Source organism: Oncorhynchus gorbuscha, linkage group LG16 (genome assembly GCF_021184085.1).
Source record: "Oncorhynchus gorbuscha isolate QuinsamMale2020 ecotype Even-year linkage group LG16, OgorEven_v1.0, whole genome shotgun sequence".
NCBI classification, from domain to species: Eukaryota; Metazoa; Chordata; class Actinopteri; order Salmoniformes; family Salmonidae; genus Oncorhynchus; species Oncorhynchus gorbuscha.
In genome coordinates this window covers 99580152-99585151 of record NC_060188.1, presented here as the reverse complement: position 1 = coordinate 99585151, position 5000 = coordinate 99580152, and positions in this window count along the sequence as shown.

The following is a 5000-nucleotide window of genomic DNA, read 5'->3' as shown; positions in this document are numbered from 1 at the left end:
GACCTCTGCTGCCCAATAGAGGCATATAAACTGGTAAGTGGTGTTTGTACTTTATGCCTGTATGTCCCTTCACCCCATGAGAGAGAGTTTATCATTTATTGCCTCTTTGTTTCATCTCATCCCCTGAAAATGTCATATTTACTGGTTAGGTCAAATGAGGCCTTGCATCATTTTGTGACCTCTGCTGCCCAGATAGAGGCATATAAACTGGTAAGTGGTGTTTGTACTTTATGCCTGTATGTCCCTTCACCCCATGAGAGAGAGTTTATCATTTATTGCCTCTTTGTTTCATCTCATCCCCTGAAAATGTCATATTTACTGGTTAGGTCAAATGAGGCCTTGCATCATTTTGTGACCTCTGCTGCCCAGATAGAGGCATATAAACTGGTAAGTGGTGTTTGTACTTTATGCCTGTATGTCCCTTCACCCCATGAGAGAGAGTTTATCATTTATTGCCTCTTTGTTTCATCTCATCCCCTGAAAATGTCATATTTACTGGTTAGGTCAAATGAGTTGTATGAGGGCGCCAGGCTAACACTGGGTGCAGTGAAAAAAAAAAATTAAACCTTGCATCATTTTGTGACCTCTGCTGCCCAGATAGAGGCATATAAACTGGTAAGTGGTGTTTGTACTTTATGCCTGTATGTCCCTTCACCCCATGAGAGAGAGTTTATCATTTATTGCCTCTTTGTTTCATCTCATCCCCTGAAAATGTCATATTTACTGGTTAGGTCAAATGAGGCCTTGCATCATTTTGTGACCTCTGCTGCCCAGATAGAGGCATATAAACTGGTAAGTGGTGTTTGTACTTTATGCCTGTATGTCCCTTCACCCCATGAGAGAGAGTTTATCATTTATTGCCTCTTTGTTTCATCTCATCCCCTGAAAATGTCATATTTACTGGTTAGGTCAAATGAGGCCTTGCATCATTTTGTGACCTCTGCTGCCCAGATAGAGGCATATAAACTGGTAAGTGGTGTTTGTACTTTATGCCTGTATGTCCCTTCACCCCATGAGAGAGAGTTTATCATTTATTGCCTCTTTGTTTCATCTCATCCCCTGAAAATGTCATATTTACTGGTTAGGTCAAATGAGGCCTTGCATCATTTTGTGACCTCTGCTGCCCAGATAGAGGCATATAAACTGGTAAGTGGTGTTTGTACTTTATGCCTGTATGTCCCTTCACCCCATGAGAGAGAGTTTATCATTTATTGCCTCTTTGTTTCATCTCATCCCCTGAAAATGTCATATTTACTGGTTAGGTCAAATGAGGCCTTGCATCATTTTGTGACCTCTGCTGCCCAGATAGAGGCATATAAACTGGTAAGTGGTGTTTGTACTTTATGCCTGTATGTCCCTTCACCCCATGAGAGAGAGTTTATCATTTATTGCCTCTTTGTTTCATCTCATCCCCTGAAAATGTCATATTTACTGGTTAGGTCAAATGAGGCCTTGCATCATTTTGTGACCTCTGCTGCCCAGATAGAGGCATATAAACTGGTAAGTGGTGTTTGTACTTTATGCCTGTATGTCCCTTCACCCCATGAGAGAGAGTTTATCATTTATGCCTCTTTGTTTCATCTCATCCCCTGAAAATGTCATATTTACTGGTTAGGTCAAATGAGGCCTACCTTCAAACACCTTGCGAGGTGACTACTTGAAATGAGAGGCTAGAGGGCCGTAGTAGGGTGCTCCCATAGCGGGCATGCATGTCAGGAACACCGGCAGGTGCATTTAGGACCATATTTTAATTTTCGGGTTCCCAGGTGCACGTTTTCAATCACCAGGCACACAGAGGTAGATCCTAATCCTCATCCACCGAAATGTCACAAAAACACCGTGTTTAGGACCATAAATTTTCGGGTTCCCAGGTGCTTTTCAATCACCAGGCACACAGAGGTAGATCCCCATCCACGGTCACAAAAGTGTCCATAAAGCACTCAGGGAGGGCCCCCACGGATAGAGGGCCGTGCTAGGGTGTTGCCAGAGTGGGCATTAATATGAGAATGACCGAAAAGTGCATTTAGGAGAGTATTTTAATTTTCGGGTTCCCAGGTGCACGTTTTCAATCACCAGGTACACGGATGTATGAGGGCGCCCACGGCTAGAGGGCCGTAGTAGGGTGCTCCTATAGCGGGCATGCATGTCAGGAAGGGTAGTGAAAAAAATTAAACCTTCCATAAATCACTCAGGCCGGCCCCCACGGCTAGAGGGCCGTAGTAGGGTGCTCCCATAGCGGGCATGCATGTCAGGAACACCGGCAGGTGCATTTAGGACCATATTTTAATTTTCGGGTTCCCAGGTGCACGTTTTCAATCACCAGGCACACAGAGGTAGATCCTAATCCTCATCCACCGAAATGTCACAAAAGTGTCCATAAAGCACTCAGGGAGGGCCCCCACGGATAGAGGGCCGTGCTAGGGTGTTGCCAGAGTGGGCATTAATATGAGAATGACCGAAAAGTGCATTTAGGAGAGTATTTTAATTTTCGGGTTCCCAGGTGCACGTTTTCAATCACCAGGTACACGGATGTATGAGGGCGCCCACGGCTAGAGGGCCGTAGTAGGGTGCTCCTATAGCGGGCATGCATGTCAGGAACACTGGGTAGTGAAAAAAAATTAAACCTTCCATAAATCACTCAGGCCGGCCCCCAGGCTAGAGGGCCGTAGTAGGGTGCTCCCATAGCGGGCATGCATGTCAGGAACACCGGCAGGTGCATTTAGGACCATATTTTAATTTTCGGGTTCCCAGGTGCACGTTTTCAATCACCAGGCACACAGAGGTAGATCCTAATCCTCATCCACCGAAATGTCACAAAAGTGTCCATAAAGCACTCAGGGAGGGCCCCCACGGATAGAGGGCCGTGCTAGGGTGTTGCCAGAGTGGGCATTAATATGAGAATGACCGAAAAGTGCATTTAGGAGAGTATTTTAATTTTCGGGTTCCCAGGTGCACGTTTTCAATCACCAGGTACACGGATGTATGAGGGCGCCCACGGCTAGAGGGCCGTAGTAGGGTGCTCCTATAGCGGGCATGCATGTCAGGAACACTGGGTAGTGAAAAAAAATTAAACCTTCCATAAATCACTCAGGCCGGCCCCCACGGCTAGAGGGCCGTAGTAGGGTGCTCCCATAGCGGGCATGCATGTCAGGACACCGGCAGGTGCATTTAGGACCATATTTTAATTTTCGGGTTCCCAGGTGCACGTTTTCAATCACCAGGCACACAGAGGTAGATCCTAATCCTCATCCACCGAAATGTCACAAAAGTGTCCATAAAGCACTCAGGGAGGGCCCCCACGGATAGAGGGCCGTGCTAGGGTGTTGCCAGAGTGGGCATTAATATGAGAATGACCGAAAAGTGCATTTAGGAGAGTATTTTAATTTTCGGGTTCCCAGGTGCACGTTTTCAATCACCAGGTACACGGATGTATGAGGGCGCCCACGGCTAGAGGGCCGTAGTAGGGTGCTCCTATAGCGGGCATGCATGTCAGGAACACTGGGTAGTGAAAAAAATTAAACCTTCCATAAATCACTCAGGCCGGCCCCCACGGCTAGAGGGCCGTAGTAGGGTGCTCCCATAGCGGGCATGCATGTCAGGAACACCGGCAGGTGCATTTAGGACCATATTTTAATTTTCGGGTTCCCAGGTGCACGTTTTCAATCACCAGGCACACAGAGGTAGATCCTTTTCAATCACCAGGCACACAGAGGTAGATCCTAATCCTCATCCACCGAAATGTCACAAAAGTGTCCATAAAGCACTCAGGGAGGGCCCCCACGGATAGAGGGCCGTGCTAGGGTGTTGCCAGAGTGGGCATTAATATGAGAATGACCGAAAAGTGCATTTAGGAGAGTATTTTAATTTTCGGGTTCCCAGGTGCACGTTTTCAATCACCAGGTACACGGATGTATGAGGGCGCCCACGGCTAGAGGGCCGTAGTAGGGTGCTCCTATAGCGGGCATGCATGTCAGGAACACTGGGTAGTGAAAAAAAATTAAACCTTCCATAAATCACTCAGGCCGGCCCCCACGGCTAGAGGGCCGTAGTAGGGTGCTCCCATAGCGGGCATGCATGTCAGGAACACCGGCAGGTGCATTTAGGACCATATTTTAATTTTCGGGTTCCCAGGTGCACGTTTTCAATCACCAGGCACACAGAGGTAGATCCTAATCCTTTTCAATCACCAGGCACACAGAGGTAGATCCTAATCCTCATCCACAAATGTCACAAAAGTGTCCATAAAGCACTCAGGGAGGGCCCCCACGGATAGAGGGCCGTGCTAGGGTGTTGCCAGAGTGGGCATTAATATGAGAATGACCGAAAAGTGCATTTAGGAGAGTATTTTAATTTTCGGGTTCCCAGGTGCACGTTTTCAATCACCAGGTACACGGATGTATGAGGGCGCCCACGGCTAGAGGGCCGTAGTAGGGTGCTCCTATAGCGGGCATGCATGTCAGGAACACTGGGTAGTGAAAAAAAATTAAACCTTCCATAAATCACTCAGGCCGGCCCCCACGGCTAGAGGGCCGTAGTAGGGTGCTCCCATAGCGGGCATGCATGTCAGGAACACCGGCAGGTGCATTTAGGACCATATTTTAATTTTCATTTTAGGTTACCAGGTACCGATTTTCAATCACCAGGTGCACGGCTGAGAAAAGTGGGGACTCTGTCATTTTTCCGACCAAAATCTGTAATTTTCAAAAAATGATTAAAAATAAAAAATACTCCCGAGGGGCTAGAGGTCCCAAATTTCGTGCCATATCCTCTCTCGTGATGGGCAACAAGTAGAGCATATAAAAACAATTTCGCATCCACAGGCTCCTTTTTTTTTGGTAACATGCACTTTTTTTCCAAAACTTAAAACACGATTTTCTATTAAAATATTTTATACAAAAACGGTTTTAATTAAATGAAAATGCTCGTCTATGTGTGCCATTTCGTGCAAAAAAAACCCCATCCAGATTGGATGTGTACTTTTTGATTTATTCACGTTTTGG